The 9,943-nt window shown below is 36.7% G+C and overlaps 1 long non-coding RNA gene across 1 annotated transcript; it reads right to left on the bottom strand.

The window, feature by feature from the left end:
• Window positions 1–583: 583 nt before the first annotated feature.
• Window positions 584–2,966, bottom strand: LOC128805572 (uncharacterized). Its single transcript, XR_008436483.1, has 3 exons — window positions 2,461–2,966; window positions 2,025–2,144; window positions 584–842 (listed from the first exon to the last, which is right to left on the bottom strand). It is a non-coding gene; the product is annotated as an uncharacterized LOC128805572 (long non-coding RNA).
• Window positions 2,967–9,943: the final 6,977 nt, after the last annotated feature.

The raw sequence follows: 9,943 nt of genomic DNA, 5'->3' as shown, positions 1-9,943 counted from the left end.
AGTTCACAGTTCACTGTCACTGGGATATCACTTCTCATATCTTGCCATGTTTTTTCATGTATTTCTGTCAATTCAATTCAATTCAATTCAATTCAATTCAATTCAATTCAATTCAATTCAAGGTGTCTACAATATAACATGAAAATAGCGTTTTTAACCCCTGGAGTAATCCCTAAAATTGTGACGTAACAAAAACCAGGTACATTAAGTTTTCTTTTACACCGGAGTAACGTGCAGGTAAAATAGAATGGACTCAGGGAATTCCATCTCATTTAATTATTTGCCAATTACCGAAATGGTTAATTACTGATTTGAGTACTGAGGAACAAAGTATCTCCTGCTGTGTTCCCAACAATACCCATTTCCACATGCCTCCTCCCATATTTTCCTCTGTGTGTCCTCACATGACGTCCCCAGTGTCTCCATTTGTCTCTGCATCATGTGGCTAAGAAGCTATTCTTTGGAAGAAAAAAAATTACACATCTATGGCAACCATAGAGCATTTTAATAATGAAGATTTTAATGAGAAAACGACAAGTGAAATTTGTGTATTACCACAGCTGTGGTAGGTTCTAAACAATCACAGCTCCCTGTGGCACTGAATTACAAGCCATGTTCATTGATAATTATGACTTTACTCCAGATTTTTAGATTAAAAGTTCTGCTTCATGAATTTTTGATGCCGGGCAATTGGACTGAGGTTTTCAATGCTTTTCAGGCTGCAGCAGAGGATTTCAGAGGTGAATTGTGTTGATCCAAGACATTCACTGACTTTCTGCTCCTCCAGCATCATGCACCAATGCTTCAGGGATTGGCATGACTTCTGCTTCCAACATGCAAGCCTGGTAGAAGTCCTGACATGAAAATTTGTCATTTTGCCCCCCAAAACAAGGCAATAAGGCTTGGTAACATTTTCTTTTTTGGCTTTTGAGTAATCTTTGCCATGTGTTTTTTTTTTTTTTCTTTTGGTTTACATACTTCTGATATGCTGGAACACTGCTTTTCAGGAGATTTTGTGTAGCATGAGGGACTCAGAATTTGCAAGATGTTTTGAACACTCTGTCTTGCTTTAAGAAGAACATATTTCCTATATTTCTGTCTTGAAGCAAAGTAGATTGTAGCTAGACAGATAGGTACTTTGAAATAGAATTGATTTTATTTTTATGTTGCATTGATTGTTCCCACGTATACCACCATCAGTCATACCCCGGAATTTCCTTGCTGGGAAATGGCAGGACAGCTTGGTTTAGAACTGCTCTGCAGCTGTTCTAAATTACACCGGGGTAAGACTGTGAACCCTTCCAGTTTTTAGATGTATGATACTAGCCTCAGCTCCCTGATGAAATGGTTACTCTTTTGTGGATGTAAGAATTAGTAACTTACAAGGAAAATTACCATAAAAAACAAATCCCTGAAAACAGTAAGAGGAAACAAAGCAGCGTAAAGACAATTAGGCTAGCAGGAAACTTCAAAAAGTGATATGAAATGGTATCAAAACAAAAGATCAACAGATGTCTTCAGCATGAAGACTGTGTTTTCCAGCCTTTATTTGTTTCAGGGGCTCGCTACGAAGAGGTGCAAGTATCAATCTGGTAATAGAATTCCACAAATAATTTAAGATGAAAGGCATAATATGTATTTAATGATACCTTCACATTGCTGATCAAAGCATTTTTTTTGAACAATTTTTCGTCATGGTATTACTTTTCTTCCCTTACCCATTTTTTTTCAGTCCTTCTACCCTTTCCATCTAACATGTCACATAACTTCAATAACAATTTTTCTATACCGTCACAAAGACAGTATGTGGCTGCTAAAGACAGTGATTCTTCAATGATTCTGTCCTTCAGGCTGTTTTCATTTTTCCTCTCCTCCCCTTGTGCACCACATATTTTAGAACTGGAAAGAAGCTAGATATCCCCTATTTGGTGTATATGTTCAGTGTTTCTTGTTCTTCTCCTAGTTCTATTCAAATTAGATATTATTTTATGGATGAACACGCACAGAGTGAGTATGGTCCTTACCTAAATAAGTATGTCACTTCTCAGCTTGACAGCATGGCACAGAGAACAGCTGTGGCACAATGTCATCTGGGAACCCTTCTCCAGACTGTAAGGGCACTACAAAGTGCAAAAAGATATACGCTAGACAAGAAAAGAATTACAAAATTTAGAGGACCTTGATAAGACCCTTTACTCCTCCATGTCTCCATTTTCCCTCTCAACCACTGCTTTGTTTATTGAAAATTCCAAGCACAGTTATCTCACAGGGCTTTAAGCTCTGCTGTCATGCTAATATGCCAATTATTTAACAGCAGTACTAAGAAATTTAATAGAAAAGTTCACAGAATTTTGGAAAATGTTTCATCATAGGCTCTATACAAAGCACTACGTTAATCTCTGCCTGGCAACTCATCAAATCTTATGATAGTATGTCCACTGTAGAAAGTTAGAAACCCACTGAATTTGCTGAGACTTTTGTCAGGTGTATTAATCTGAGATGAGGCAGTGTGTGCCCACTGCAATACTTCCTGACTTCATATTCCAGTGCTGGCTTGCCTGTAAACACAGCAGGAGGGGAAAAGTGGTTCTGTGTTCTGCTGTATGTGCACTCAGTTTCTGTGTTTTTCTCCTTTATCAGCATCCAATTCATAAGTGAATTTAGAATGGCTTAGCAATGCTATTGGCAAATGCTTCAGCTCCAGTAGCTTTTACATTCAGTGTTGAAAATGTCAATCTTTTGACATTTGTTGTACCAAAATGTGGTCTCTGGCACAAGCTAATAGCCTGTGGTTGCACAGCTCACTACTCTGATACTGTGACTGCTTCTCCTATTTTTATCCATATTTGTGATTCAATGTGAAAGAGGCTGAATTCCATTCTTTTGCATGTTATTTGATGTTATGTCCTTTCCCTTGTGTACATGGGTTTTGTGTGAATTAGTATGGCTGCTAATTTCTCTGCACAGATAGCTGCAGCAGAAGTAACTAAATTAGCAGTCTGTAGGAGTAGCCCCTCTGCCATACACCTTGGAGACCCCACAATACTGTGACAGGATAATGGTCTCCTGTTGCTGGATAATGGTCTCCTGTTGCTATGCAAATACAAAGTCAAAGCAAATGTGAATGATGACATTTTTAAAAGCAAACATAGAACTGAGCCTGTGTCTGGTAAATATTTCATTTAAAAGCATTTCTGTTTCCTAAACCAGGGAAATGAACACTTTCTAAGGCAACATCATATTCTGGATGAGAACAGAAATACAGCTCTAATATTTAACATGCCTAGTGAGATGTTAGAGTTGTTACCTTTTTTAGAGCTTATATGACAAATAACTCATTTCACCCTTTGATTTCAAGATCAGCCACTCTCTAATATGTAATGCTCCTTACAGCTTAGCTATTACCTCTTTTTCAGCCTTGCTTTTGATGTCTTGTCATGTTCCTGTACAATTCTCCCTCACTGTGCAACGAACAGCTTTCTAGTTAGTGTTAGTTGTTTAGTGTGTTATCCTTCTTACCTATTTTTGAACTACATTTTGTCTTTTTGAAAAATCCATTTATGCCCTTGAACTAGAGCCTATTCTTCATCTTGCTTACTCTGGGAATAGAAGGGTAGTAAAAATAACCAAAAAGACACACCAACAAAAAAAGAGGCTGTCAGAAAACTGGTTGTGGCATCTTGATCTTGTCTATTTCCAGCTGAAGGACAGATCAGAGCAGTCAACATACTTGTTCACCTTGGCCTTTCTGGCATGGGTTCTTCAGAAGCAAGATGGGTGTGATCAGTCTGAAGGTAGGCAGCCTCACCAGAGCAACTGACTTCTCTAAGCTTCACTGTGCCCTTGCTGAATCTTGATTATCTTAGTGCAAAGCAGCTGGAGGAAATTTGTGCCTCATCTCAACCCTTCTCATGCCAATCTCAGCTGTCAAAGAGCTGCTTCAACTTCAGACTACATCTTATTCCTTCAAACTGCATTTATTAAATTGATGCCTGATGTAGGCAGGGAGAGGGGAGGTGGTTAAGGGTTTGGAGAAAAAGTGCTGCAAACCCTATGGATTTTAGACAACATATACAGAATAAACCTGATTTTAAATTAAGGGAGATGCAATTTAAAAGATATCTGCATAAGAGAAGATGCATCATTTAATGTGAAGCAATGCTTCACAAATAGAAAGAAATCAAAGAAAGGATTTAGATAGACTGCTCTTTCTAAACATTAATCATATTTGCTCTTTTATTTTGCTTAATACTACAATCTTTTGAAGATCAAGGCCAAAACAATAAAGATTTCAGGATACCGAGCAAGTTAGGACTAACTAGATGACGACGTTCTCAGTCTAAACAAGGTATCACAGCCCATGCTTTGCCAAGATTTCTCTCTCTGGTAGAAGAAAATGAATCCAGCATGTTTGCTACTTGCAGCTGGTTCAGGAATAACACAAGAGCAGGTTAAACTCTTGCGTATACAATTATTTAGAGCTTAAAAGGTCGAAACACTCAAGTGGCTACTGGTAGCCAATGGAGATCATATGGCAAAAGTGCACTGAACTTCACAAAGGCACAATACTTTCTTAGAAGAGCAGCCAGGTTTGAGGCAGCCAGATTTTGCACTAGTTTCATTTTCCAGATGGACTTAAATCATGCAGAGATTGTGATTAATCTAATCTTGTGAAGGCAAAGTCTACAGCCAGAGGATGGGTACAATCATATGGGTGCATGAATTTTTAAATTATGTGCGTGATATTAAAATGAATCAGAACTATTTTCAGCTTGCGATTGCAACCTGGATACCAAAAAAACTCTCTCCATTTAAACCGTAACAGGAAAAGGCAAACACACATCTGTTCCTTGAACTGAAATTATTTACTTACCTGATTCATTGACTAATTTCCCTTCCAGTCATTTCTGTATCCTTCCTTTGTGAACTAAGGCTCAGTCACAAGTTTCAGTCTGTGCAATGTTCTCTCCCAGTCACTTGACTTTTAGTTTGTGAATGCAGAAGAGGAACAAAATAAGAAGGAAAAGTAGATTGGGTAGCTGACATAAAGACAGATAATCAAGAATTCAGGCAAGCAGATGACCTATAGCAAATCAAATTCTCAAATTCCACAGTCTCCATGTAAGGTCCAGCTATGAAGATCAATTTTACAGCATCTCCATTTCTCCTGTTTCCTCTGTAGATTCACTAACAATACACATTACGAAAAACATACATGGCACCTAGGGAGGGTTAAAGTAAAACACTGGTAACTAGTGGTCAAAAGCAAGGTTAGGGCAAACAGAGATGTCTTATTTGCCTGAAACACTCCTGATTACTTCGAGTTTCTCCCTTTGAAGAAATATTCAAATATTTCCTTGGTTACCACTACTGTGAACAAATTTTTCTATTTCAGTAAACACTGGCCTCAAAGCTTATTTGGTGAGCATGAGAATTGCTGGAACCCACAACTGTTGTAGGTAAATATAATTTCATGGACAGGGTCAGTTGTCAAATTCAAGCACTCTTCTTTCTTTCAAAATCCCACGGCTTTCCACCAGATATCAGGATATACTTTTAGGGTCCTTTATAGTCTTTAAAAGTTTTTTTCACTAAAGTTAAAGGAAAGATAACTTAAAATCCATATATAGCTATTTTGTACCAAAAAACATGCAGAAAGATAATAAAATTCTGTCATCAGGATATACTTGGTTGAGTCACAACCCTGTATCTTCAGGATGGCACAAACTAAAAGGCATCTACTTAAAATGAAAAAGAAGTCATTAATACAGAAAGTTGTAACTTAACTGTGTTCACTCTCTTGAAATGCTTAGTATGGGTATCAAGCAACAGAACCAAAACAGCTGCAAACAAAACAAGTTTTACAAAGACCACTCTTAATTCCCATCATTCCTTTAAATAACAATATAACTAGAAAGATGATAAAATACAGTCTTTTTCTGTTGCTCCTTGTAATGTTGACATGGTGTATTTCCCAAGCATTAATTGGAATATAATCTTATTAAAACATGAATTTATATTACACCAATCTGTAAATTTGGCAATTTACAATAAACTTTAATCTTTCTTGCTTGTTAATTGGAACTTCATTAAAGAGCTTCTTTTTATAGCAAATATGTCACAGAAAAAAACCCAAAGAAACTGTTGGAAAAGTCCCTGTAGGGAATAACTCCTGATGCTCATGATCAGCCTGTCCTTGTAGACTTCCAAAGTCAAAAGCAAAGACACGTACTCCAAATTGTCCAGGGGGTCAGTTATCATCCTTCCTTTAGAGTGTTTCCAATATATAGCCTAAGTTTTCTTATTTTAATTTAAGCCAAATGTTTCTGCCTTCTCTATGTATGACATGGTACAAGTTATTCTTTTCTTTCCCTTGTATTCTTCCCCAAGACTATTCTAGTATTTCCTCAATATTTATGTGACCAAGCCCACAGTGATTATCACTGCTGTATTGCAGACTGGCCCTCTTGGTTCACATCCTTTTTGAGGATTACTGACACAAAGTGGAGGTAATACTTCAGATAAGCAGAGTGGAAAGATTACCTAATATTTCTCAGCATTATCTTTGCTTTTTGTCCTAGTACCTCCTCTTAATTTTTTTAAAATCAAGACTCACTTTCAACTTACAGTCGCCCACAATACAATATCTCAATCATCTTCTGTGTAACTGGTGTTTTTTTCTCAGAGTACATATTGCTTGTCAGGATTGTTTAAAAATGTCTTATCCTGACCTCTAATGTATTTGCCACAATTTGTGCATCATCTCCAAAATAGATGGCATTTTTGACACCACCTCCAGACCAGAATACACAATGAAGCCCACCAGGCTCAGGACAGGTCTTGAGTCCCTTGCAAATTGCATTCAGTACACTCTTCCACTTTGATAATGAATAGGCATTACTTTCTGCAGTATGTTAATTCAACCAATTTTTCATTCATCTACTTAGAGTTAAAAAACTCCTCTATACTAAGTGTTGTCACTTATTAGCTTGCCTCTTTTAGAGGTAAGCTGACTCTCTGGTCCTCTTTGAGCGAAATTAAAAAAAATGGGTAATAAGAGAGTAGATGTGCTCAGTAATCACAGAAAGACCAGAGAAAACTGAAAGGCAGAATGCTCATCAGTGCTCCAGCAGGACATCAGAAAGATCTTATGGTAGGAAATAGAATAAAATTGGTAAATTTTAGCATAAAGTTAACAGAGTTCATAACTGTTATCAGTAAAGGGATTTAAATGCTAGGTCTCTATGCATGCAACAAAATTTCCTTTTACCTCCTAGATGGGAAGAAAAATAATTTGCAACCACTTTCATCGTACATATTTATAATATGTATTTACATAAATTTGTAATACTTCTATAGTACATATAAAGATATTTAAATATTTAGAAGTAACAACTCTTCAATAGAAGCAGACATCATGCTTAGAAACAAAAGACCCAATGTCTTAAATAGCTCTCTACTTTTGTGCATACTTCAGTCAATTGAACAAATTGACTGTACAGGGTTTCTTTTCCTCGTCATGAAATGCCCAAGGAACACAGAGCAGGATGACAAACAAAAGCCCCTTTGCTACAAAGGAAGTGGACTGATTTTCATTACTCTGTAGTACAGAAAAGAAGTTTAAAGGCCCTTTGGAAATATGTAAACTGTTAGACCAAATAGAACTCAAATGCTCTTTAAGTAAACACAATGGGATCCCAGAACACAAAATTATTTCTTGGTTTCAAACAACCACTATTAAAATGTAATATTTGTGACCATAATTCTATTTGAATGGCCTTGAGATAAATGGCTTGTCATAAATTCTGCAGCAAATTCTCCTGCAAAGGTGATCAATCTTGTAGGGTAATTAGTAGCTAACATTGCAGCTGCCAGATACATGAGCTAGAAACACTGGAAACCAGAAACACATCTGTTGCTTAAAATACAGTGTTATGTGTTAGCATGGTCAACACAGGAGCCCAGTTTTGAACCTGACAGAAATCTCCCTGAAATCAGTAGACACACACACAGGTTACTGTTGAACATATGTTGAGGTGTTTTGTCATAGTGGTCACAAACCACTAAATATCACAGAACAGTAGGAAAAATAGATGGAAACGAGGCTTAAATCTGAAAAATTAACTGTGAATACTTAATTAAATGCCACCATTTATGTTGCTTCTTTTATCACTACTGCTCCTGAGAGCCTGCTCTAAATTAGACTGAAGAATCATATCTTAGGAGAGCGTTACCAGTCAGCAACCTATTCTTATCCAAGGTTTGTTTTGCACTGGTTTCATTTTTAGCAAGGATTTATACTTTTTTTTTTTCACATATCTGTGCAGCATTATTGGTATCATGCACTGCAGTGAGAGTGCACAAATAGATGCAGCCAAAAAATTTGGCAAAAATACAATCTGTCTAGCTGTGCACAATATTTGAGTGGGTTGTGGCAGCCATATAGCCATTAGTTAATTATGATAGGGCATCATGTTGATGTGGTGACTGTGCTGCTTCCAGTTTTGGAAGTAGTTCAGAGGCCTCTACATCTGTGTCTGCATCTGCAAGATCATGTAGCTTGTTGCTGATATAGCTTTGATTTGCTGAAAAAAACAAAATAGGGAAACTTCTGGTCATTCATCTTCAAAATTAATTTTCAAAGCTCTTCATTTTGTCCTTGTGTTTGGAGTCCGTGAAGAAAGCAAGATGGCGTAAGATGAAGGAAAATATTGCTTGCATATTGTAATTCCTTTGAGAGGCAAGATGCACTCAAAATTTCATCTTGGTTGTGTATCAACAAAATTTTACTCATCAAAAGATAGAAAATATTAAGAAGATATAGGAGGAAGAACTAAAGCAGGCTATCCACATGGATTCACCCCACTTTTTTTCTGCCTTGAGAATATAATCAGCAGACAGGATATGCTCAAAGATTTTATGACTATCTCTCATAACAGTTAAAAATAAAAAGATTTTTTTTTTATTTACTGCAGATGATAAATGAGTTCGGTTTCTAGATCACTGTAGACTTTGTAAAGCCTCAGAGCAGTTCTCAAAAGCAGATACAAGGCTTCTCAAACCTCTGCTAATGAAAAGAGTTCCTAGCTGGAAATTAAATTCACTGAATATGCAATTATTAATATATATTTTTTTCTTTCTGAAATTTTGCTAAATTTTCTTCTTTGAAGGCTTTTAGCCTTATAATCTTTTCAGTAAACACTGTGTTTAAAGGATACAGTCTTATCTAGGAGAAGCAGTACTATTTAATAGAACTCTTTCTTTCTATGTTTTATTTAGCCACATATGAATGCCACAAACACTGGGAAAAAAATCTTCTAAAAATCCTTGAGAAACCATTATGTCAGAAAAAACCACTAAGAAGCAAGTAAATGAAATATCTCATTCAGAAGTCTCACATCATGGTAGTCTGTAATCCTAGTCATTAATTAAAAATTAAAATAACAACCTGCTGGTAAGACTTCAGTTACTGGGTGACTAAATCTGTACCTTGCCAAAGCTCTAAAAGCCGGCAATACCCTTCTTTTTTTTTTTTTTAATATTTGTGGATTTTCCTCATGAGCTGTAGAAGTCTTCAGGCTAGGCAGCTTTTCCAACATGCACAGAAATGTATTTCGTTCACTATAATCAAGGTCTCAAAACCATACATGCAAACCTTCTCATATCCTGCCATTATGTGGAGGAAGCAGCACATTTCACATGCTGTCTCTGAACTGATATTCTTTTTTTTTTTAAAGGGAGGGCAGCATGACATGCCTTTTGCATTCACCATTTTCCTGTATTCCCTGACACCTAATGGGTACTGTATTGTTTTAAACCTGTAGTCTTTCCTAGGATGAAGGTTGCATGCCTTTAATTTCTTCTAGGAAGAAAGCTGGAAGCCTCATCTACCCACCTGGCATAAGAAGGGCAGCTCTGAGTCAAGCAAACTTGCCAGCTATGC

Source organism: Vidua macroura, chromosome 3, assembly GCF_024509145.1.
Source record: "Vidua macroura isolate BioBank_ID:100142 chromosome 3, ASM2450914v1, whole genome shotgun sequence".
NCBI lineage: Eukaryota > Metazoa > Chordata > Aves > Passeriformes > Viduidae > Vidua > Vidua macroura.
This window is presented reverse-complemented; position numbering and strand designations above follow the sequence as displayed.